At 37.2% G+C, this 27,098-nt stretch overlaps 1 protein-coding gene across 3 annotated transcripts in view; it reads left to right on the top strand.

Annotated features, from left to right (window-relative positions):
- OSBPL8 (oxysterol binding protein like 8) overlaps positions 1-27,098 on the top strand; it is a 141,484-nt gene that overhangs the window by 7,757 nt on the left and 106,629 nt on the right. For 2 of the 3 annotated variants that reach the window (XM_072401392.1, XM_072401390.1), the window contains exon 2: positions 7,201-7,284. The exons of the other annotated variant lie outside the window; for it this stretch is intronic. The gene's annotated coding sequence lies outside the window, so the exon portion shown is untranslated. The remainder of the gene's footprint in view (positions 1-7,200; positions 7,285-27,098) is intronic. 3 annotated transcript variants of the gene reach the window in all.

Raw genomic sequence — 27,098 nt, 5'->3', positions numbered from 1 at the left:
AGTGATGTATTATTATTCTTATTACACAGTATTTATATAGCGCTGACATATTACGCAGCGCTGTACACAATCCATAGTCATGCCATTAGCTGTCCCTCAAAGAAGCTCACACTCTAATGTCCCTTTCACAGTCATATGTCACTATTACAGTCTAAGGTCAATTTTAGGGGGAAGCCAATTAACCTAACTGCATGTTTTTGGAATGTGGGAAGAAAACCAGAGGAAACCCACACAAACACGGGTAGAAGCTGCAAACTGCATGCAGATAGTGTCCTGGCCAGGATTTGACCCTGGGACCCAGCGCTGCAAAGGCCAAACTGCTATCCATTGAGCCACCATGCTGCCCTATTTATGTAACACAATATATATATATATATATATATATATATATAACTAAAACCAAACACAGTGTTCTCCCCAGCCCCTTTTAGACGGTTGCACCACCCGGCACTTTTCAGTAACCACCCGGCTGTTTTTGGGTGGTTACTGAAGCGTAAAGTCAAAATAAAGGGGCTGCCACCCACCTACAATTTCTTCCCACCTGGCTTAAAAAAAAATCTGGGTTAAACACTGCAAACATACACACTGATGTAAAGTCTTAAGTTCCAGAACATTAAAACCTTATTATCCTGCTGATAATAACATTATTCTGTTGTTTTGTGGGTATTTTTTGTGTATCACATAGAGCTTTACCCTAATTTTTGTGGCTACTTTCAAGCACTAAAATGTATGATTTGTTTTTAAAATTAAAATAGGAAGGCCATGACCCATGTAAGATTTCTTTTCTTTTTTTTTTTTTTATTCTTATCCGCATTCCAGTTTCAGATTTGTCCACGCTTCCTGCCTGATGAAACCAGTGTCAGCAGGGCAGGAAGTATGGGAAAACATCCCCAACTCTGTATGTCTACCTACAAACAGCCTCCTAAGTGCAATTGAGAATCTGGCAATATTTATCTTCTGCTATAAAGCACAAACATACAGTAAAAATGTCTTTTGTCCTGGTTTAGCACTTAAATACCAATAAATACAAAATATTGTATCCAAAATATTTATTGGCAAAGTTATTGAAATAGTTATCTGCAGGTGGGCTGTAAAAGAGATAATGGAAAAATATAATTACTGTTTGCTGTAATTTTATATTGTATTCTCCTCTGTGAGTGAGGTTTTTTTACATGGGTATTTTAGTTCTGTGGACAAAGAAGAAAAAAAAAAGTTTGTGCTCATCTCTTCAAGTTCCTAATTTTCTCTTTTGTATAAAATGTAGGTTTTAGCTAATGGTTTTGTTCTTTCTATTTTAAGATTTGTTTTTATGAACAATTACCCTTTCAAAGTAATCTTGCCTTTTTTTTCTTAGCGCATTGCTATTTTGTACTTGGATTTTAAACAAAACTGTGTTGCCATTTGGTTTAGGCCTGTGGTTTGTGAGTCTTTTGTGTTCGCGCAGTTTTGCATATCTGTTGGATTAGCGTTTACTGTGGCATTTTCAAAGTTTTACAACAAGAATAGTTTAATAATGCTAAAGTAAGTAAAATTCTCTGTGGATTCATCCTGCTAGGGAAAACTCTTAGTCATGGAATGTGCTTTGTAAAAGTTTTTCTAGGAGGGTAATTATTAAAATGGCAATCTTTGTAAAAGCCTTCTACGGAAAATTATTTAGATCATGATAATTATTACAAAATTTGCATTATTATTGTTTGGATCACTATCTGAACCAGCCTTCTAAACCTGTAACATTTGAAATACTGCATTAAACAGTAGGAAAAATATTAAAATAATGGGGAAAAAAACAATCTATTGGTAGTTAATATTCACAAATATTGCATTCCTAATATATTTGCTGACTATTTTACAATATTGTCTTGCTGTACATATCAATAATTTTGAAGACTATAATTAGCAAAAAGGAGCACCAACTCTGTAATTTGTAATGTTTTCTTACACCAGTGTTTCACAACCTTTTAACATGGAGGGGAACCCTTGAAATAACTTCAGGGAACCCCTATTGATAATTGCTATATCCACAGCTCACGGTACATTAGTGTGGTATTTTATATTGCTGCCTAGTGGGAAGAATGTCACCCTTCCAGACAGCTAAAGTGACCATTGGCATTGGTTAAACTGACCTAAGAGGTGCAAATGGCAAATTTCACAAGGGACCTCTAGTAATCTTTGGCTGAAACCCTGCCTTACACTGTCCGCCAATGAAAAAGTGTCCCCTTACATTAGTGGAAACATGTCCTTAACATTTGTATTCAGTGGAAAAAATTTTGCAGTGTTAATCAGTGTAGAAGTGACCCCTTTAATTGGATGTCATTATGAAACTGGATTGGTAGTCATTATTGGTGGAAGATTTTTAATAAATGTCATTTCTTACTTCTCAAGGATCCCTGATAGAATCTTGGTTGAGAAAACTTGAACAATACCATTCAATGCTGCAGGTCAAGTGGTTTGGGAAATGTGACAATCACATATGATTGTTCATATCCTGTTAAAGTGAACCTGTGTTCTATTTTCAGACACGTTTGTAAGGAAAAAAACAAATAAAAAAATTAAAAAGCCTAACATAAACTGGATATACACATCGCCCCGATATACACATGACTGATGTCATTTTGTAGCAAAGCTATGGTGGCTAAAAAGTCCTCTGCTTCCAATATAATTCCATGTGTTTAGCTTTAGCCTCATTTCTTCCCCCGGCCCTATCTCAGTACTGTAGTAATGTAAGAACCAGGCTCTGCATAATCATTTCTTTACATGGCTTTTTAACCTCCCTAGCGGTAACCCCGAGGGTAGAAAAAAGTTGCTGGAAGCGGTAAGTAAACCTATGGGAAGGTTAGTAAATACAGCGTTTACTTGATCCGCTGGCGTCCTGCGTTACCCATCGCCGCGATCCCTGTCTTTCTTCTTTCTCCAGCATCTTCTGCACACGGTGAGTCATCGAGGGAGTTCCCGGTGACGTCGGTGTGTGTGTGTGTGTGTGTTGTCGGCGGGGCGGGAAAATTTATATTATATTATAAATTTATTTAATTTGTTATTTTTACAAGGTTTTGTGTTTCAAACTTTATTATATTTATACTATTATATTATACTGTAAAATAGATTTTCACAAAAAACAATGTACCGCTTTTAGACATATATATCCAGACAGAAATGTACCGCTAGGGAGGTTAAAATAACTTTTCTTTACTAAGAAATAATTTACATATCTATAGTTAGAAACACTGCATATTTACTATTATATTTATTAAACAGAAAACTTTTTTTCTATGAATTTATTGCCAATTTATTACAGATAGTTAGTGGGCTTTACTTCCCTCTGATATATAGGTAAAGCTAGCTATATACTATTGCAAGGATGGATGGTCCTGTCCTGAATGGGAAGGGCATGGTCAGCCTTGGACCAGGCAGTAAGAGAAACTCTTTCAGTCAAGCCCATTTGGAGTTAGATTCATCTCAGAATCACAGAAAACTTCATTAAAATATTAAATGCCAAAAGTACAAATTTGGACAGTGTGGTGATGATAATTTAAGGAAGACAACTTTTTCAATATTATCAGGAAGTGATAATATTCGTTCTTTAGTACCATATAAGAAATGTTTCCTTTTACCTGGCTTTAGCTATTCAAAAAGATTTGACGTCACAGCTTTAAAAGAATCGCTCTGTTTTCCCTTAATCTGTGGGAGATTACAATCAAGTCTTGTTTTTTTTAGAGAAAAAAAATCATACATTTCTAGTTTTCATCCATGATATTTGTACAGTGTAGAAAGTCATTAAACAAACTGTGGTTTATTTGCTGAAGAATAAATGGTTCCCAAGAGTGTTTTTTTTGCTTATTGTTTTGGTAAATAAGCAAATAATAAAACATTCATTCTTTTCATTTTCCATGTATAAAGCAGCCTTAGGTATACTATTATCTACCTTACAAACTGTTGCTTTATTGGAAAAAATCTGATACATTAATTAATATGACAAAGGATACATTGCCTTTAGCTGCATCAGACAATAGCTGTTAGTATGTTAGCTGTTAATAGTGTTCTGTTCATTCTGTTTAATATGGATAAACAACAAGGTATTTATGTCTGGCATATGCGATTTTTAAAGATTTTTTGTCAGCTACAATCAGTTATTGCAATATGCAAATCATAAAGAATTCATTCAGTCTCACCATGTTTATTAGCAGTACATTGTACACACAATCTGATAGAGTTCAGTAACCGTCTGCATGTTTTGGTTCTAAACTGCCTTTATGAACCTTACATTGATCGGAAGTTCCTTATTTTGTGGTTTAGGGATCAAATTATTGGAAGGTGAGCAGCATTTATGTAAACCTGACATGTACTCAAACTAACCTTCATATCTTGGCCAATATTAAACAGTGGCAAAAACCAACCATGTTAATTGGCTGCCTTTTCCTAAATGTCCTTTTATTTAGATCAATATGCTAAAAGGCAGGTACATAATGTGTAGCATTCCTCTATTGCGGTAAAGTTAATGGAATCTATTGACAATGAACTTAGGTTACATACACACGTGCATTTTTTGTCGTTGGAAATAAACACTTTATAACTGATCGTTTCTATAATTGTGAACAAAAAAAGTGCACAGCGACAGGCTAACGACGCCAATGAACAAAGAATGTCGCTGGAAACGAACGACCGTCCTGGCAGATCCATTTTGGCGACAATTGTTCACGGTCTATTGTGTGTACTGTCATTCAGTGATTGGGGGTGGTTCTGTGGTACACTTTCTCCAGTACACATCACTTCCTGCATCGTTTAAACAATCGTATCCAGTGTGTGTACATTATTGGTGGATTCTATTTGAATGTTCAAAATTAATCGTGAATAATCGTTGATCTGACGTTAGTCATTCGATTTCTAACAATTATTGCACGTGTGTACCTAGCCTTAGTTAAGCTGACTTATTTCTGCCTTTTCATATAGAACTTCTGTTTCTGATCCTTAATAAGAATGGAGAACAGGAATCCTCATTATCTGCATAATTGTTTCAGCTCATTGGCCTGAGGAATGCTTGAAGCCAGAGGAACAACCAGAAGACAAACATATTGGGATGATGGTTACCAGTGGTGGTCTATATAGTTCTTCATTGACAGACTACCTTTAGAGGAAATCTGTCATGAGCAAAACTTGTTTCTTGTATGCCGTTTCAGTATCCTCCCCAGAAATCTTTTTATGCTGGGTGGAAAGAAGCTGTAGGCAGTCGGTGGCCCCTGTATTGTGACCCAACTATTCAGTAACCACCCAAAAAGAGCCGGGTGGGTACTGAAAAGTGCAGAGTGGTGCTGCTAGCGCCTAAAAAGGACCAGGGAGATCACTGCTGTTTGTTGGTAGAGTGCTCCCCAAAGTCTGCATATATGAAACATCAGGCAGCCTGCAGTGAATACAGTTTGGAGATATATTGCCTATTGTTTTTGCAGATGTCCAACTGGAACTCCAAAATTGCTTTTAAAAAGATGATTTTACAAAATGGTGTGCGTTACTAAAATATATCAGTTCTGGATGAAAAGCTGAAGGCACAGTATAGCTTTGTTTCCTATATACATTTTGAGTTTGATTGAAATGTACCTTTCAAGGATAATGGGATCGTCTACAGAACAAAGTTCACTAGGTTTTCTGATTGGTTTTCTGATTTCATATTGTCATTACCGACACCTAGACAAAGTATATAGGCCCCTAAGTCAACTAATATGTAATTTCTATCTTGTGGTTCCTGTTATATCCCCTTGTGTTTATAAATGTCTTGTGTCCTTTGTGTTCCCATATGCTGTCTGAATCTTGGCAGCATTGGTATATCTGCAAACAAAGCTGAAATATATTTTATGTGGTGATCATCCAAAAATGGATTTTTGTTTTTCACATTTGATGCTTGCTCATTCAACGGCTCATGAGATTATGTGTGTAAACACCGACACTCTGAGTCATTGTCCTGAATATTATCCAAATGGGCAGGACTATTTTGTTCTCTATCTGCTTTTTAAAACTATACAATAGACCTCCTGTCTGCTAGCACGCCACTTTCTGCTGCTGTTTGAAGGTTACCTGCTTGGCCTTTGTGCTTGTACACATTATGTAGATGGTTCAGTATTTACATTATGTGCAATGTTCATGAAGGATTGGCTATGATTTTTATCTTTGTGTTGTAAATAAATATTATTAAATTCTACAAATACACATGGTAAAATCATCATATTAGGTCACAGGTTTGGGGTTGTGGTCTTGTGGTTCCCCCAAAACTGTTTGGTTGCCTCCGCCCCTTGAAATGTTGTTAAACCGCTAAGCTAGATTCAGACTCGCAGTGTGATGTGGTATAGTTACTACTAATTCGGTGAGAGCCTTCATGTAATATCTCATCCGCTGTAGCCACTAGATAATTATTGGGGATGGCACTGTGCAGTTCTGGTGGCAGCCACTGAAACATGTGTGGGGCACTTCTGGGAACTCCCAAATGCATAAAGTTAGCTCAGTTGTCTCCTCCAGAAATTGTTGTTGACGAGCTGGAAAAATAAACCGTAAAACAACACAAAAAATAAACTGAATAAAAGACTGCGAGGTGGTAATATGCAAATGCAGGTAGCCTGGTAGTAAATTTTTAATTACTATTATATGGACAATCCAAGAGCCTGCTTGAGGAAGGAAGAAGCCAATGAATCAGGTAAAGTATAATTTTTTGTAATAGGTCCAGTGTAAGTTCAGAGTACAATAACCCTTATCAACCAGACGAAATTATTTTTTGTGGCATCATACTAGCTCCAGATAAATCCAAACTTTTTTCTTGGCCACTGCACTTTGCAGTTTGCTCAGTGATCTTAGTGCCTTTTTCTTTAAATTTTGTTATGTAACATCAGATAGCAAGCAAAATTCTAGACATATATATTCTTTATTTAGATTAATAGCAAACTCATTTTTAAGAAGAATTTTTTTAATTCACGCATGAACCATGCTTGGTTATCTACACGTGCTGAGTATAAAAGCACAAGGACACTTTATAACTCCCATTTTCCCAAGACAATGAGTGTAAAATTTAGGTGCATAGGTCTGTGCTTACCCCTAGGGTGTTCTCACTAATTTTATGTGAAGTGTTAATGTCCCAGAGGATACTGTTTGTATGGATTTTAAAATCACAAGAAAATGACTCATTAGTGGTGTGAACAATATATGTTCATTTTTATTGTTTTGCAGGAACAGAAATGTATGACTCATGACATTTGAATGGGGGAACTTTCTTTCCCGAACTTCAACTATTACATGTAGCCATCTTGCCAGGTAAGTTTCTTGTAAAGATAAGTTCCTTAATGTTTAATTTTAAATATATTAATTGTTGCAGTTGCGTTCTTCTTGATATTGGGATAATGACATATAGATTTGCAGCTGGCATTATTTGGAAGAGACAGATTTTATTTAAAGCCCACTTTAGGCTATGTACCCAGTCCCCCAGTCCATCTCTTCTATAGGTGACGTAGGTTGCAAAAAAAAATATATTTTTTTTTCACAGAAAGACACCCAAGAGTCTCCCGGGACGTGACATAGGTATCCCGGGAGGCTTTGTGCTTCCATTTCCATTACCCTCTATTTCTTGCTGGGTGAGTTGTAAATTTCGGGCCACTAAGGTGCACTGACATCCTTTGCATTGGAGCGTGTTGTCATGGATTGAGCCCAACTAGGGCAGGTTTTGGGATATTCTGTTTGTCATACCTAAATGGCAAATAACATCATTAGTTGTGTTGGCAGAAGTCACTACATCTATTTGTAGGTAAGGATATTGTATAAAGGCTCCATTTGTCCCTATGTTATCATTGCCTTACATATACAGACTTATAAAAGATCCTGGCAGGTGGTGGGAATGATTTGGCACAGGGTATAGAGATGGGAAGAAAGTACACTTTATGATTAGAAAGACAAATTATTAGACTGTTACAAATGGTTGGGTTTCAGTTTACAATGAGCTTTTAAGTTATTAGTTATAAAAATATTTTACCTACACCTTAACCATGATTTTAATTTAAATGGACGAGCTGTAGCTGCCCATTAAAGATTGCTTTATTATGTTTTTGGATAGCCTTAGGACTTGTTTCCCTAATAAATCAATGAGATATGGGTTTAATATGCCTGGGTTGGTTTACATTTGTGCTGCGTCTGTGTTGTTTTCTCCATTTCTGTTCATTCATACAACAGGGCTGGGTAAACATAGCTTGTAACTCTAGATTTGTAGAGTACATGATAAGTGCAGTGCCAGGCACCACTGTGCTCCTAGATGTAGAGACTGCTTACAATTATACCGGATGGTGTGTGTATATATTTGTATACATACTTTGTGTGTGAGCATAATATTCAACTTTTTGGGCAGGTTAGACTGATTAGCTGAAAAATAATGTGGGTAATAAGTTTATATCAGGGATTTGGAGTTATTCCCCAACTCCAGGTACCCAGTAATTACTAACTCATCTGCCCTGGTTTACACGTAACAGAGCCTCTGTTTGAAATTCATTATGGCGCAGGTTTTGGGAATAATTTATGTATTGCTAGCACTAGCCAAGGCTTGTCCATCCTTTTTGCATCTGAGGGTCAGATTGAATATTTCCAATAAAACTCTGCAAAACGTGGGCAAGACAAAGTTGCACCTTACAGTGGGTTGGGAATAGTTAAACTGGGGTCCTACTTCATTTATGTACTGCACACACATGCCAACAAAATACTCTTCTATAAAAGTTTCCACAGTGACATTGACCACCTAAATCAGTGATTGCGATGCAGAAGTTGGAGGACACAAATATTTGCAAGGCTAGCTCTGCCTGTATTTATGATCACTGACTGTTCTTCATTCCTAATTTCTCTACTTTTGAAAGTTAGGGGTTTCATTCTGCTATGCCCTACATTTCCCTAGAATTTCCTATTTATAGTACTGTGTATGGTAATGACGCCCCCTCTGGTCAGAGACAGACTAACAGACACACCTCCTTTATATACTTTCTTTAATATTTCCTTGCTCATGTAGAGATTTTCTGCTGTATCTTGTTCTATTGTTAAAAATGCCACCCTGGTTGTTCATAATCTAGTTTTTCAAGGGCTTCATACCTGTTAAGCATCTGTCTGAAACGTGGGGAAACTGTGTACATGTCATTGTGTTGAAAGCTGGGTTGAGAAACTTGTTTTTACACTTAATAGCACAGGCCAAACAGCTAAATTGCTAGTTGAAGTGCAAAATATGTGAATGCTTTAGCTGCCAAAATATTTGTTTCTGTTTAGCCAATTTTATTCGTTGAAAACCCAGGCACATTGTGTAACAGATTAGTTTAAAGATTGTCACAAGGGAAACACGAAAGCTTCAATGAATTGGCATTTATTAATTGGGATTTTTTTGTGTCTTGTTGTGACTGATAAGCTATTATCTACTTCAACTAATATACCTTGGTCACTTCCTTGTCCCCCTGCCTGTAATTGTACAGTAACAGATCCCCCTCTATTTCCTTTATCCTATTCACAGAACATTTGCATGTAGCACACCTATTTGATTTATAATGGGGCTGTGCACGGTAATACTAAACCTAAAGTCAAATTTTGGTATTTATACCAGCTGAATATATATAATACACCTTTTTTGTTTTTTATATGGGTGTCACCATCTTTCTTTCTTCTCCTTTGCCTGTTCCGGGGTGACTTTACTCCCTCACAGGCAAGCGGGTGTTCATTAATCCCCCCCACCCCAGGTTTTGTACAGTGAGACTTTAGTTCCACTTTAACTGTATGTTCAATCTAGTAACACTTATATTTAAGCTTCCCTTGCCCCCAGTCCACCTTGCCTGTCCAGTGTTCTTTTTTCAAGTAAGATGGGCTGGGTGGCAGCCCCTATATTGTGACCCAAATCTTCAGTAACCACCTAAAAACAGCTGGGTGATTACTGAAAGGTGCCATGAGGTGTGCCCAGTTTAAAGAGGCTGGGGAGAATACTGCTGTTTTATCAGTCCTCAATCCAGTGAAATATAAACTGAAGAGATTGCACCGCTACATACAAGTTCATTATCTATGTACTTTATTTTCAATTCTTTTGGTTTTGTACCTGAGAATAAAAATCACATGCATGGACTCCAAATGATAAGCATTTGTTCTAAGAGATGAGATTGGAAGGGGGAAGGCTGATGTGTGACCAGAGGAAGCTTCAGTATAAATGTGCTAACACCAAAGGTGCCATTAACCTTTTGAGAATGCTTTATTGAAGTATTGTTATATTTTTACATGTGCTTAGAGTTCAGCTTCAAAAATATATTCCATGAATTTTTAATGAATACATAACTGGATTTGTGTGTATGTAGCTTCAGGGTATTTTGTAATTATCCAAGCTAGCATATAAATGAGGATTTCTCCTCTTGCCTAAATAAGATTTAAGTACATTATAACCTTTTATGTATTGCTTAGCTACTCTTCTGAGTGCTCTTTTAATACTTATTTTGTGTACTTCTCCGTTCTAAAGCATCTGATGATAAGCATTGCCTGTTGAATGGTGAGGATAAGAAAGACCTTTCGAACCTCATTGTATGGGTTGCCAGTGGGCAGTTAGAACTCTTGAAAAAGCAATTCGCTAGAAATCGAATGCTTAAAATTATCTTTTTTCTTTTCAAATTCTCTACATATTATAAAGCATAATATGAGCAAGACTGGACAGCCATGGGTTATACCAGTTGACTGTCTTGCTAAGCATTTTTCCAGATACATTTAAGTTGTGGACATTTGTTCCCTTTCCTTGTTGTCGATAACACAAAAATGTGTACATCTCAGAAGGAATTCCTGATATAAAATGCTTGGATGTAAAAACTAGCACAAAAACTGTAAGCACTTCAAGCTCTGTTATCGTCTTTGATGGCAGATCTGCTTATATCTGTTTATAAAAAGCAATATTTTTATCTCTCTTTCTCAACCTGGAAGGGATATGCAGTTTTTTTAATATGCAGATTTGCTTATCTTCTAAACCAGCCACTATAATTTGAGTCGTATGCCTTCTATGTGTTAATGGAAATTTGTACTCGGAGTATGTGCAGGTTGCTCTGTCTGTGCTTCTCAAAATGCCAGTTCCCTGGCTGTCGTACTGGTCTGATGGTTGCAGACTTTTGAGTTACTTGCATTAATAAGAATTAACACCAAATGAAGGTCTTCTTGTAAAAGAAACAGAAAGCTGTAGTATTCAAAGAAGTGTGTTGTCATTGCTGACTTCAATCTGAAAGTACCTCTTTTGCTAAAATTTAACACTGAATAAATTATCTTCCTGGAAAGAAGAAATTAAGTACTTGTCTGTGTTGATAACCTTGGCTCTTATGGAAAAACTCGCCTGTCCAAAGCCGTTTTGCTTTACAGCAGCGGTCCCACTAGCTGCCGTGGGCTGAGCTGAACTGGGCTTTAGCCATCTATGTCGGCTGCAGCCTTAGCTGGGATGGGAAGGATCTGTGACCTCTCTTCTGTCATTTTGTTCAGCCAAATATGCAAGCTGGTGTGCATGATTGGGTAAATTAAACTACAGGAGTGAGGAGCCGGGTGGCGTGATTGGCTGAACAAAATTCATGCTAGAAATTTTTTCCATGCATGGCACCCTCAACTCTTCAACCCGTCTGTGTAAAAATTATATTGCATTAAACCAATCCTTAATGGCTACATTACAAGATTGATGCCTACAAATTAGGTTTCAAAACACATGTAATTTACAGTCCATCAGTGCTAGTTCCCCCCAAAAAAACCCACTTTTCCATGTTCCATGTTCTGCCCACAGATGCAGAGAAGTTCTAAGGGACTTGACAGGTCACATGACTGCAAATCCAGAAGAACTTCTCAGGATAAGTCTAAATGCCGGTGAGAGGGTTTCACCCAAACTTTGCAGATATTACCTTATGTCCTTAGTTAGTTTATTATAATCCGTGGGCTAATGAGAATTTTTTAGGGATCAAAAATAAAATACTCTGGAAAGTGCTGCAGCAATAGAGCAAATAAGGTCTAAAGGATTAGTACCAAGATTAAAGTGAATGTTTAATGTAAACATGTTTTGGGGATTACAGTTTGTTTCTCTTTGCTTGTAAGGATAAAATCTTATTCTTGGAGTGAAATCTTTGATTGCGGATTACATTAGGAACCTGTGCAGGCTAGAACTACTGCAAATACCTGAACTTATCTCAGACCCGTGTATTATGTGGAAACATTAAACTAAAAGTCAGGTATGTTTATTATTCATAAATGCCATTTGTTTACTGTCCATGGAAATCATTTACCTAAAGAAATAAACAATAAGGTTACCTGTGCATTCATGTTTATACTGTAGAGTAGGGAGGCTCATGGAACCTCTGGTATTGGTAATTTCTGAGGACATCATTGCCTTTGGTAAGGTTTCTAAACTGTCACATACCTGTTTTTTGCTTTTTCATGTCCATTGACCAGAATGGTCTATAGATGTCAATAGGTTTGCAGTAGTTGTTTGCCTACTTATCTTGTCCATGGCAGTTTAGGAAAGGATGGCTTTGATGTTCCATGACAAGCCAAATTCTGAGATCCAAAGGACCCCCTCAGAGAATGAGACGCATGCCTTGATTTCTTGATTTAAAAATTGTATAGATTTTGGTGTTTAATTGGTAGTCACGTGAAAATGTGGATGGGGTGTAAGCCACAAATCCCAAAATGTCAAGGCAGCTTAGGTGGCCTGTAATATCAAAAGCTGCCTACTTGACTTTTCAGGCATAATGAGCATGCCAATGGTATCCTATAGTACAGTGGCTCTTGGTGATAGCTGACCACATTACCAGAGCAGTAGGATCTTGTGGTTGTCAAGTGTTCATATACAAATGGCAGGATCAGTAGATGTGCATTAGAACTTCTGGGTAAATTTTACTATAGCAAAAACAACATTATTACTTGCAGGCTCCAAAATAGTGCTTGCACTTTAGCTCTCTTGTTGCCTTAGAAACGTTTTAGGTTAGGTCACTGTAAAATAATGTATTTTGCAAATGTTTTCAAGCTGATTTGCATGTAAATTATTAACATCAACTTGTCATGTATTTTTAATATGAATGACCAGAGTTGGGTAATTTTGCTCTACTTTGAAATTAATAGGTCACCTTTGTCTGAAATTTTTTTTTGCTTTGCTCTGTTTTTTTGCAAAGTTTCCCCCAGTTAACATGCTTCAAAGACTTACAATGGGTTTTCATAGTCGCCATAATATTATTCATCTATATATGCAGATAGACTGCTGAATTGGATACTTAGAGGAGCGGTATCTCTGCAGCATGAGCAAGCTCACAGCTAGACTGCTCACCTAATCTGAAACTCTATAATGTGAACTGACAGGGTGATTATACACGGCTTGCTAAGATAAACTGCCACTTTCCCTTTTTCCTGGCACAGTTACAGGGAAGAGGTAACCATACAAGTACTCTGCTCTTTTCTGGTCTATGCCTTTTTTGGTGTTTTAAAATGGTTTAGGCTGGCTATAAACGCAAGCAAACAATATATTTAAGCGTACAGTTTGAGCATTACCAGGTATATAGTATTTGTTTTATCCACAATTGGGCCACATTTCAGCTGACATTTACATAATTTTGACTATTTGCTTATCCTGGATTGTTTATTTTCTAGTTCAAATTTCCTGCCAGATAAACAGGACCTACTACATTGGTTGACTGACAAGTGTATACTGGCCTCATCCTCCCTGTAGAACGTCTGTTTGTAAAATGTAGTGAAAGGATATGTTAGCATCTTCAGACGAAAAAGCATGTCTGGCTTTTGGATGAAAGGCAAATTTAAAATGTATTAGAATTATCTGTTTTTACATAAGGACAGAATAATTGCATTCATAGGAAAACTAGTTAACCCCTTACAATTTATTTAGTTTCTAAATATGGGTAGAATAGCATATCCCAGGAATATAATCATTTTGTAAATTTGTTTGGTTTACCAAATTTGTGTATCTCCCATATATTATTATAGCATAGAACAGTGTTTTTCAACCTTTTTTGAGCCATGGCACATTTTTTACATTAAAAACATCCTGTGGCACAGCACAAACCAAAAATGTTAGAAAATTCCACTCTGTAGCTTATTACAGTACAGTACAGGTTCAAAAATCCAGCAAACTCCAGACCTGAGGTGTTCTGTATTTTCTAAAATTCCGGATTTTTGAAGGTTATATATGCTTTATTTTTTAAAATGCAAAAAAAAAAAAAACACAAAATGAAATGACACTTAAGGAAAAGCAAATGAAAATTTAATGTTTACCAACTAAATAAAACAGTTTTACAGAATTATAGTTTAACTAAACAAAACAGTCCCTCAGAATTTTAATCATTACTGTACCCTGGAAAAGAAGCTAAATAGCAGATGGGCTGTCAGGATGATCATCTTCATGACTGGCAGTAACAACATCCTCAGCAGCAAGAACAGCTTCAATTTATAGAGAAAAAGCAAGATCTAACTGCTGATTCTGGAGTACAGCACCATCAAAACATAAACAGCGCCTCCAGAAAACACTGTAAATTTGAACATACGCTCCGAAATCCATGCCGGAAAACTGAAGTATCCGGATTATTGAAGGCTGGATTTTTGAATGTCAACTGTATAAATATTGACAATATAGTTTCTCAATTTATTTATACTCCCTCAGTGCGAAACCTGGGCCTGTTTAGATGAACACAGCCCAGTCACTCCAAATGTAACACAAGACTTTAAAGAAACAAACCTGGAGACTCCCACATTTAATTCAACAAAATTACACCTGCCACATCCCAAAATTAACAAATAATAGTTTATATAAATACACACACACATACATACACACATATATGACTATGTTGCCGAGTAACTAACAGTTGTAAAATTCAACAACCGTACCATTGAATATTCTTTATTATAAAAATTAAAAACAAATGATAACACAACAAAACATGCAAACCACATATGCATAAATTATATGGAAGAGAACACTGCAGTGGGTTGCTGTGCGATATATTGCAAAGGCAATAACAAACCGTAAAGCACATCGCATGACAATTCACCACATAAATAGCTCAATTTAACACATTTATAAAACTGCTATAAATATTTTCTTACTTTTTTACATGCAAAGTGTACAAATGTCAAACAGAAAACTGTCCATCCACTGTACTGTTCTTTTTCAGAGTTTCAGCTCCGTAGCTGTGGATTTCTATTTTAAGTATGGAGTTTTTATTCTAAAGGTTCCATGCTCCATCCCTAGTTTGGTTATCTTATTTGCAAATTTTTACATATCCCCTGCAAATATACCACTTCACCCCATTCACAGTTTGTCACCTTTAACCCCATAAAAATGAAATAATACCAGCGCACCCATCACCTGTCTCAACCTTGCTGAACTCCATACCACCCTGCAATATTACCAGTGCACCTCGTTACTCGTCTCACACTGCTATAACTGCAAGTGGGTATGGGGTTAGGCAAAGGTAAGACAGGTGATGGGGTGCACTGGTATTATTGCAGGGAATATGGAAGGATGGGGAAAAGTGATGACCGGTGTTTTTTATTCAGGTGTAAATGCAGTCTAATATGGGGTTCAGCAAGGTAGAGATAGGTGATTGGGTGTACTGATATTATTGCCACAACTGTCCTATGCCGTGTATTCCTTTGTAGTAGTGTAATAGTATAATGAATGTGGTGTAACAAGTTAGGCTTAGTTCATATTAGCAGCAAAAAACATTTACCCCTCCTGAGTGACTTCTGGCAACGGCTGGGCACCTAGGATTGGTAACAGGCGGTAAGTGCCTGGCATCTTCAGAGTTAGCAGTTTTTTAACCAGCAGTGGTTCCTGGCATGAGGAAAGGACAAATGTAACCTTAGTGCCAGTGTGAATACAGGTTAACTTCAGATGTGCTCCAAAGCCTATATTTAGTTTGTGAACTTTTGTGAAAACATTTTTTTTTTCACTTTTACAAAATAGGCCTAGGAGGCCCATGCCGGCTCAGCTTCCACCTTCTCTCTAATGCTCACTTGTACGTCCAATGCTGCCTTGCACTGCGCATGCATTAGATTGAACACTTTTTTTTTTACATTATAAGAAAGCCTCTGAAGGTGCATGCACACAAGGAGCAGTGCAGAGCCTCTTGGTATGTGTGACACAAGTATCCCAGGAGGCTGCGGATTTCCCCTTCGGTCTTTACCGAAATCGAAATAAAGACTGAAGGGGAGGTCCTCCCCAAAAAAAGTGTAAACGTAGGACCTCACAGGAAGAAGATTCAGGCCTTTTTGGCTCTCTAAACAAGACATACCTGTCATCCCCAAGAAGGTATGTGTCCCTCTTGGCCTTAAAATGTGCCCCGGAATCTGCCTTGCCAAATAAGAACGGGAGCTAAAAAAGTGCAGCCCTTTTTGAAAAACAAGCCCCCTGCCTGCCCCAAGTTAGCAAGGGCAATTATTGGGGGAGAAAGTGTCATGCCCAAGACATGACCCCAGGGAGGGGGTTGGCAGTTACAGAGTTTTTTGGAATCTGTATGCCTAGTTTAATAAGTGTGCCGCCCGATATCTGTGCCTACGCCCTGGGTATTGAGTATGTGGTAGCTAGTACCCCTCACCCTTTCCCCAAAAGAAGGCTCCTTCAAGGGGTCAAAAAATAAAAGGTTGCTTAAAGCGCTACTAAACAACAATACACTACGTAACAGATACAAAATGTTTCTATTACACTGTTTTAAGTAGTATATAAAGCGAAACGAAATTATATCTAAAAAAAAAAAAAAAATCACACTTACCTTTAATCCCACTGGACCCTCGATGGTGTTGGTCCTTCCCTTGCATCTGGTCCTGCATTGTCCTGGAATTCCTCTTTGTCCCAGCGCAGAGGAAGCTCTGGGAGCCGCCATCTTCTTTCTTCTTCACCCGATCTTGCACTGCGCAGGTGGGAGATCGGGTCATGTAGCCACTGTGAAAGGGAAAAAAATAGAGCTGATCTCACTGTGCATGCGTGAGATTAACATCTCTTTCCTCTAGGAGTAAAATGCGCCTTCTGCTTATGCCCAGAATCTTTGGTATGTGCAGAAGAAGCAGCCAGGGCCTCTCAGGATGCTTGATGTAGGTATCCCAGGAGGCTCTGCACTCCTATTAAGTCTTGATCACCTAGGCCAGTGGTGACAAACCTATGGCAAGCGTGCCTTAGGGGCCACTCAGATGCTTATCAGATGCTTATGTTCTTATCAGATTATTAGTCTTATCAGGTTGGTGCTCATTGCTGGTGTGGGGTTCTGTATAAGTTTGGTTACAGAAAGTGATTGCTGCACATTGCATGAATGAAAAATAAAAAAAATATTGAGTTTAGGTACGCTTTAACTTTGCTGTGTCCAGAAAGGACCAAACATAGATCCTGCGTGGATTGATCATTGTCTACACAAGAAAGGCATTTCAGGTATGTGCACATGAAACCTTATGAGAAACCTAATGTTGAAATTATTAGTTTTTTGATTGGGTCTTAAAAAAAAGTGTGATTTTAGGAGTAAGATATTTTAATGCTGGGTCCATGTTGTGAGGGTCAATGTATGTGACCTATTAGAATCTGGAAGCTCCCTTTGACAAATTGGTCATCAGATATCTGTCACTGTCAGATATGAGCACAGAGTTAGCTAGTACTCCTTTATCCTCTGAACAAAAAAGTGAGAGGAACTATACTTAGTTTGGCTGAAACCCGCATTATTCACACTTGTATAGTCAATGTATAGCCCAAAATAGGCTAAATTACCTAAAATGAACAGCAGCACATAATAGACAAAATGTTTCTATTACTCTGCTTTTTATTATTATTTACCTCTGCACTGTGCAGCAATGTCTTTACATAAAGTCTGATTAACATCTACATTTGGAAGCCCTTTACATGTGCATGCACATAAATCCTTGTGTGTGCAGCCTATTAGAATCATTTGACCAGTTGATAATAATTTGACCAATTGACCCCCAGATATCTGTCCACACATTTGTGGGATGAGCATGGGGGTACCTTGTACCCCCATACCCTCTAAGCAAAATGAGAGGAGATTTGGATTCTTTAAGTTTATAGAAAGAATATTGATGTTGTGAAGAGATGTATATTAATATATTTGTGGAAATAAACTGTTCAAACCAAATGTTTCATTTACCTGAAAATGCCGTTAAACAAAGAATCTCTGTTTATACTTTAGACACTAGATAGTGCTGTGTAAGTGTATGAATTTGTAACACAGCCATCCACTGGTGCCTATCAGTATTATATAAAAGATTATTAAAAACAAAACTTTCTAAATGATACCTTTACTTCTGCAGAGCCCTAGGAACCCCCCCCGAATAAGATTCACTTGGTCCTGCACTGACTGCTTTCTTCTTCTGTCATCTTGCTGGTCCTTGCATCACTCGATCTCACACTGTACCGGTGTGAGATTAGATGACGTTTTCCCCTGAAAATGTAAAAAAAGTGCTCATCTATATATAAAAAAGCTGCTAAGATTTAAACTAATAGAGTGCAACAAATTTTGTGCAAACTGTGTAACATTTTAGTAGGTATATTTTGTATGGAAAGTAAATATCTATTCCATTTAGTTACATTCTAGAATGATGCATGGTTTCTTCACCGCACACTTGAAGATCTCTCACGGCACACTAGTGTGCCGCGACAGAGTGGTTGAAAATCACTGGCATAGAGAAGAATTGAAAAGCTTCCAGGACAGCCTTTTGGCCATGTATACATGTTAATATATTCCTCATAAATTACAGGGAATCTGCATGACACAGAAATGTCTTGATTCTGTTGTTTGCCCTTTCCATAAATTGAATATGCAAATGAGACCTTTTTGTGGATGTTGGTCAGTCTCCACACAGGTAATGATTTCCTGGCTTCTGGGGGATTCAATTTTTTCTTGAACTTCTACCCTGAATTTTTTTTTTTCTATAAGCGGTGACTTGGATGCAATGTTTTGGTGAATTTAAATGGGACGTACAGTAGATTTAGTGTGTCCTGAAGCCACCAGAGCAGTAGAGAGCTCATGCCATACTTGCAATGATACATTAGGCAGGCACCAGATGCTGGGAAGCACAGTACTGTAACATGGGAGTAATTTATAGGAGTGAGGTTTTAATACAACGTCTGTTCATTGCTCCGCCTGGGATTAGTCTACTAACAAAGACAGCTTTCCTCTATTTGCAATTGTAAATCAAATGTGTTTAAAGATGACCTTGTGTCTAAACAAAATCCTTTCTGTGGTTTCCGTAACTAGCCATAGCCATGCAAAGACTCCTCCGTCACAATCTGATCGTCTAAGGGAAAGTGTTCATGGGCATTGTTGCATAACTTTGGATGCAGCATGCCCCATTGAGGTGTATTTAAACTGTATACTGCAGTTCCTTTATAAAAGCTGTTTGCCATTCAAGGCCCTTTCATTTGGGTTTAAATAAACACATCTGAAATGTGAATTTATTTTTTTTTAACTTTTTTTTTTTTTTTTAAGAGAAAATACTCTTATAGTTATACTAAAAATACTAATTAAGGTTTTTATTGGTATATATCTTGTCACGTCTTGTCTAACAGCTGGACTGGAAGGGAGAGGAGCTTCCACACATATACATACCTGCAACTGACCAGATCAGAAAAAACTTAACAAAGTTAAGGTGCGTACACACTTCCAATTTTTATCGTTCCAATTGAACGACGAACGATCGATTGGGCAAAAAATCGTTCGTAAAAAAGTAACCAACGACGCCGACGAACGAGGAAAATTGTTGGAAACGAACGACCGGACCGGCGGATCGGATTGGGCGACGATCATTGAACATCGTTCGTGTGTACGGTCGTTCGTTGATCGTCCATGTTCAGAGCATGCGTGATGAACGAACGTCCGTTCACTTTCCTGTCGTGCACATAGTTCCTCTATCGCTTAAACGATCGTATCTATTGTGTGTACAATATCTACGAACGATCGTGTCGTTACCTCTATGTGCAGGATCGGTGCTATACGATCGTTCATATATATCGTGCAGGAACGTTCGTCGTTCGTTTTCCGACGATAATAATTGGAAGTGTGTACGTAGCTTAAGGGTACAAATCTAAATTACATGCTTATCACATTTGGGTGTGCTATATACTTTATATTTGCATTTACACATGATATGACTATGGCCTTTGTACAGTGCTGTGTAATATGTCAGCGCTATATAAATACTTTGTAATGCAGTAATGTGTATCGCCTTGGGTATAGCATAACGACAAAATGCATTTGCAATGGTATTGTGCATACTGCCACTTGTCCAAGGCCTAATGCCTGTTTATAAATGTGTAAGGTTTAAATGGCAGATAGTCAGCGTCCTTGGCTTGAAACCCAGCTGGGACACAATCAGCCTGAAGCTTATGTGTTCTCAATATATATGTGTTGCTTCCACCCATAATGAAGAAACACACAGGATTCTTCCAGGTTAATTGACTGTATGAGTGTTAATTGCTGTGCATCGGCGTGGTAGAGAATTTGTACTGTGGGTCCTTTTTTTATATGAATTACTCAATGTGCTTTGTTAAATGCTGTGTAACATTTCAGCTCTGTAGATTACAAATACAGGTAGGCTTTCTTTTATACTAATGGTTTCATGAAAAGTCATAAAACTCTTACTTTCCAGAATTTACCGAAATATGTAATACAGTCAGCACCAAAGATATTATTTCAGATAATAGCATGGGAATAATACAAGGGCTGTTTGACAAGTAGTGAGCCTAACATATAAATATTAAAAATATTTGTAAAATCTCTGTAAATGAATAAACTATAAGCCTTAGGCTGGGTCTGCATGGATGTTTTTTAAAAACAAATGTAAACGTTCCTATTGTGTTTATATGCGTTTTTATGCACTTTTATTAGCGTTTTACAGCTAGCCTTTCAAATGCTGGAAAACGCCTTTGCCACGGTTTCCCGCGTTTTATCGTGTTCTACAGCGTTTTAAACTAATTTGCATATTAAGTGCTCAAAAACGTCTCATTAAAATCAATGGAAGCTTTTCCAGCGGTTTTCCTCGTTTTCCCGTGTTTTGGGGCGTTTTCCAGCGCTAACCCCAAGTTTTTTAAATGTTGCAAGCAATTTTTAAGATAAATGTCATGAACGTGCCTCAAGGAAATGGCCTTGTTTAGATTAACCTATTGTTGTAATGCTTGTTAATTTCAAACAAGGGCTTTAAAGTCTCAGGTTAAACGCTGGGGAAACAGTCCATGTAGACTAAGCCTTAGATGAAATATGACCAAAAAGTAAAAGTATATCTATTATATATTTTTTTTAAAACAAAGTTGACAAAAGGCATTTTGTTTCATTATGACAATGCGCTAGCACACAAGTCAGCTGTTGCAATGGCCACAATTCATGAATGCGGATTTGAATTGTTGGACCAACCACCTTAAAAAGTGAATAAAATTGACTCTGATGATGATGTCATCAAAGCTGTTGAGGACTTCCTTGAGGGCCAAGATGTTGAGTTCTATAAAACTGTCCAATTACTTTTGAGCCCCTGAAATGAAGTGATTGTGCTAAAAAAAAGGCTTTAGTTCCTCACATTTTTATGCAATCTTTTTGTTCAACCCACTGAATTAAAGCTGAAAGTCTGAAAGTCTGCAGTTCAACTGCATCTGAGTTGTTTCATTTAAAATTAATTGTGGTAATGTACAGAACTAAAATTAGAAAAAAGTTGTCTCTGTCCAAATATTTATGGCCATAACAGTAGTAGATTTTGTAACCTGGTAAATTAATATTGGAATCCTCACTTAACTGGTTTCCCAACATACTGCTGAAACAATGCTCTATTTAGAACTGGGTGTTTTTGTAATTTAGTATGAATGGCTAGTTTGTTACATCCACCTTTGCTACCAGACAATTTTATTGCTCACTTAATCATTGTATCACATGTGCAGACAATACTGCTTAATTACAGCAATTGCTAATGAAACCAGTTTGTGCCATTTATTGGAAGTATTGGCATGGGAGTAGGTGACTTGGCTTGGCAAACAATGCCAGATGGGGTGGTATGACTGCACCGCAGCATTAACCGCGGCTTGGGAGTAAATGCAGTAACATTATCTGGAGGTTAGTCTGTATGGAAGCCAATGTTTGAAAATCTTGACTGGAGCTTGCTTCCTAAAGCCTAAACCAAACAGGGAGTTGGATTTCCAGTTTAAGTTCCAGTTTGTAGAACCCAAAATTTAAAATAGATCTAATATATTTAGTATGTAAAAGCACTATGCACAATAAACAAATGTTATATTGTTTGTGACCTTTTTTTTTTTTTTTAATGGAAGCTTTTATGTGCTTTTCTGAAGAACTGTCCCCTACTTCTGTGGAATGTTTGCTGTTGGCCCATATATTGATAGTATTTGTAACAATATTAATTGCATGAAAAAATACCAGCGATTTAATGTATATAGCAATTTTTTCACCCTAAATAACAAAGTAACTAGGTAAATTAGTATATGTACGTAGTATATGTTTTGTGTAAGACACCTTGTCATAGGTTTTTATTTGTCATGCAGATCATTTTGTGCCTGGAGCATATCCATGTATTTGCATTAATGTTTTTGACAGTTGAATTTGCTTCCACCATTTGTTTGGATATGTTTAGTTTTTAATATGACGCAGCTGAATAGATAAGACCAGAACTGTTCAATAAACACTGATAAATTGGTGGGATTCTGAACAAATGATTACAACATGCTGAACACACTTGAAAAATAGTCCCCATTATAATCCATAAAGCAATGTATAGAAAATGCAATAAAACACAATAAATGTGTTTTATTTCTGCATTATTTAAATCACCTTTCTATTTATTCCACAGGGCTCCATCATGAATATGGCCTTAAAATGCACTTTGTATTGCATTACATTTTAACTCATCACATTATGTTTTCTCTCTCAAAGGTGTGACTGGACACTGGCTTAGGTGTTATCTTTATAGGCCTAATGATATGTCCAACTGTTTATTTTTGTTTTCTTTTTAAAAGAATTAGAGAGAATGCATCAACATCCAGGCCCTTTAATCACTTCTGTCCATTGTAAATTTCTTTTGTTATGCCCAATCTTTTGCACTTGTCAGTATTGGATAAAAGCAGTGGCAAATCAATTAATTAATTATCATATGCAATAGTGTCTTAACCAGCAATGTAGAAATTATTTGAGCACATCACATTTTGTCTTTGGTTACCTGTCATCGTCATCAGCGGGTTGTTGTTACTGGCCATGTTTTCACATGCTTTACATTGCAGTCTGTGATTTTTTTTTTAATCCTCCCCATTTCAGGAAGAATATATGTTAGTACTCCCTTTATTTCATGTAAAGCCCATGAAAACCTCCTCGAAATGTGAGAGCCACTGAGTACACCCATAGGAATAGTTATGGTAGTAAAAAAAATTAGTTGTGCATTTACTAAAAATTCAGCATGGCAGCAACCATAATTTCAGTTGCTGATACCAAGAGGAAGTATGGACGGTGTGCACAAGAATAATTATATTTGATGTATTTACCAATGAACAGTGTCTATTATGTGAAAACATTTTGGTATTGCTGTCATGACTCTTTTTTGTTTTGGTGTCAGAGGAATTTTTCTTAAGCACTCTTTGCATACACACACTAGATAACTCTTACCTGAGACAAATGTTTGTGATAATCTCAGACAAAATTCTGGTCCCTCAATGAGTGGATCTCTAAACAACAGACTGGGGACCACTGCTGTCACTTCCTATGGCATAGAAGGCAGGGAGATTCCTCCAACTTGATCTCTCACTTCCCTTCTCCATAGAACTGAACAGCACTGCGTGTACAGCACATGTTTCATTGTTCATTGCTGTCTTTATAAGATCTTTAAAGTGTAAATTGGTGAGTTCATTTGGTAAATGTTTATTCCAAAATCTTAATTTTTTTAATCTTCATAAAGGAGGTTTTAGTTGGCATTTGGCGAACAACCCCAGGCATCTTCTGGCTGTCAGAGATGCCCAGTTGGTGATTTCTTCACACCAAAGATTTATGGTTTGCCTAACATTGGTAAGGAAAGAACGCCATTAAATGGGATTGCCTGGAACTTGTTCCATTATTAATTAAAGGTCTTTGGAAGAACATGACAGCCAGGTAGCTAACCTTTTTAGAAGGCGGTGAGCAGTGGCAGCCTATGTGTTTGTTTCATCACAGGTTTCTATATAAATGTTTACAGCTTACATACAATAGTAAATGAATGAAAACCTAATTATTGATGCCAAGTTCACTGTGTCATGAAAAGATCAGCATGACCCTGACTGAGAATGCACAGTGTTCCAGCTATATATATGTTTTTTTTTTTTTTTCACTGACCGCATGGATACAGAAAGTAATGAGGAAACAGAACAATTCAGTCAACCTGTGTTTCTCTTGATGTCTTTACTTAGCGAGAATAAAAAGATGAAGATTACTTGCTCTGTAATAAACTGTGATTGGCTCTACCCCAAATGCATTGTTCAGTCAATAGGATTGACAAGTCTAATTAAGTCATTATGGAGTAAAGCTGAGAAACATGCATTCACTTACATTTAATGCTTTTTTATAGTTATTTATGTTCAGTATTAAAACAATGCCTGTGATTGACACATGTGAGTTGTCTTATCTGACTATTTACATCAAGTAAATAGTCACATACAGAAGCAAAGCTTGCCATTGTAGAAGTCAGCTTTCCTCAACCTTTCTACCACTGAGGATCCCTGGAAGGAATTTTCAGGTCTCTTGGAAGCCCATCTAAAATCAATATATTGGGTTCAGTGGAAAGAATCCCCCTCTTATAGTGGTGACAACAATAACACCTTTATCAACCACTAAAAATGTCATTAGAGTCATGCTGCTGGCTCTTTCAAGTGTTATTGGTTCAAAAACTATGCAGGCATAATCCAATGGGTGAATCGGCCACAGTTTGAGGAACCCCTACTAAACTCTGGAGAAACCCTGGGGTTCCACAGAAGCTTGGTTGAAAATGTTTGGTATAAGTAATATTTTTTGTAAGGGTGCTGTAAAAGGAAACACATCACAAAAAATATGTTCTTTGTTGCTGATGAGATCAGAATTCAACCCTATGTACTATCATTTTTATTAATGTGGTATGTGGTCTGGTACATAACTTCCCTTAGTTATGTACCAGAATATATAACCCTGACTTTGAAAGCCAGAACAGATGAATCTTAATTACATAAGCTGTAGGAACCCAGTGTTTGTTTCATACAGTAATCTATTACAATTAACATTCAAAAATCCAGCAACCTCCGGACCTGAGAAGTGCCGGATTTTCAAAAATTCTGGAATTTTTGAAAGTTATACCTACCTTCGCACACAGGCCATGCAAGCCTTCCTCTCGCAGCACCCGTGGACACCTGGCACAGTTCCAGGGAGCAGGCAGCAGGGACATCTCAGCATGTATTTAGTTTAGCAAGCAAGACCTAACAGCGCCATCAAAACTTAAGTGGCCAAACAGTGTACTACAGTCCCTGTATTGAAAATTTGCTCCGAAATTCATGCCGGAAAACTGAAGGAACCAGATTATCGAAGGCCTGATTTTTGATTGTCAACTGTACAGTTTATCGGAAATCATATTTAGTATATTGTTTCCTTTAAGGTGACAAGTAGTAAAATCTTCCTGTATTGGAGTTATATGTATCTGCAGTTTTCACAGTGTAATTGCTACTTTCCCATCACCAACGCTGTCACTTTTTTTTTGGGATTTGACATTTGTCAACCCTGTATAAGCTCCAACAAGAAGTGTCATGGAGGAAGGAATTTTTGGAGAATTCTTTAAAGCTAAGTATATATGACAAGACTTCTTTGTAGTGCCCTTAATAAATATAATGCACTATTTAAAGAGAACCAGGCACCTAGAAGGTTTGTTATTACTGTGTTCCTATTTGTCTAGTACTTTCTTAATTTTAACCAAAGTGTAGCATCACAGTCAGGACTGATAAGCCAGGAGACATAACAGCTTGAGTTCACTATACTGATAACAGACACTCAATAAATTGGCAGATAACAAATATGCTGTTAAAAGAAAAGTCAGCAGAAAAAAAAAATTAAGCTGCTAGAAGAAAAAACAGTCCATGAAAACTTTGTGTCAGCCATGCTGTTTTCTCATATATTTATCTGCTATCAGCTGTCTCCCTCTGCGTTCTATTGGCCTGCTACTGCCAGCTCATTGCTTGGTGATTGGCTCCCTATGGTAACATAGGAACCAGTCAGATTGTAACACAGTACACATGTGTTCTTCAATTTCTTGGGGAGGCTTTCTTTAATACTAAGAATTAATCCATAGAATTAGATATTCTTTGGCAGATTTACAATTCAGCTTTTGTATTTATTGGCTTCCTTGGAATTCCTTCTTGGTTGTTCTACATTTATTTGCATGCAATAACATGCTCTATCATTTATATTTAGTCTTATTTTTCTGTTTAGCCTAATTTAGTAATTTTATAATTTGAAACACTAGGAAATAGGAGAGCAGAGGGATGACCTAAGTTTTCTGTTGCTCCATATTCTTCAATCAATAGGTGGGGGCTGGTTCGAGTCAGCAGTGTATACCCCAATTGTAAAAAAATAAACTGGTGTCATCTCCCTAGTTGTGCTGCATGACGGAGCAGTGTTAATCTTGGCACTAAGTGAACAGAAATACAAATCGTGTAGCAAATGTTGCAAATCCCTGAAAATATTTTGGATGATCTCTCATTTCGTGCTGTGCCCCTAGAGAAAATTTGTCAAGCTGACCGTATATGTTGAGATAGACTCCTGTAATCAATTTGGAGAGTATGGTTCTCCCCAAGAACATGCATTTTTTTCTGATCCCATCAAGAATTATTTTAATCACATATGGGGTAAGCCTGACAGTTGTTCTTTATAAGGACACTCCATCGAATTGGGGAATCTATAAAATCTATGCAGACAGCTGCAGCATTGCAGTTGGATTTGTATTTTTGTCTGCCAATTATACATGCATGTGCACACACTCAAAGACCTACCACTGGCATCTTAAAGAAAATAGCCTTTAATTTAAATACCTTGTATTGTGAACATGATTGTAAGCTTTTTCAGGCCTCTCCTTCTGTTGTG

The sequence above is a fragment of the Pyxicephalus adspersus genome, chromosome 2 (assembly GCF_032062135.1).
Source record: "Pyxicephalus adspersus chromosome 2, UCB_Pads_2.0, whole genome shotgun sequence".
Lineage (NCBI taxonomy): Eukaryota > Metazoa > Chordata > Amphibia > Anura > Pyxicephalidae > Pyxicephalus > Pyxicephalus adspersus.
This window is presented reverse-complemented; position numbering and strand designations above follow the sequence as displayed.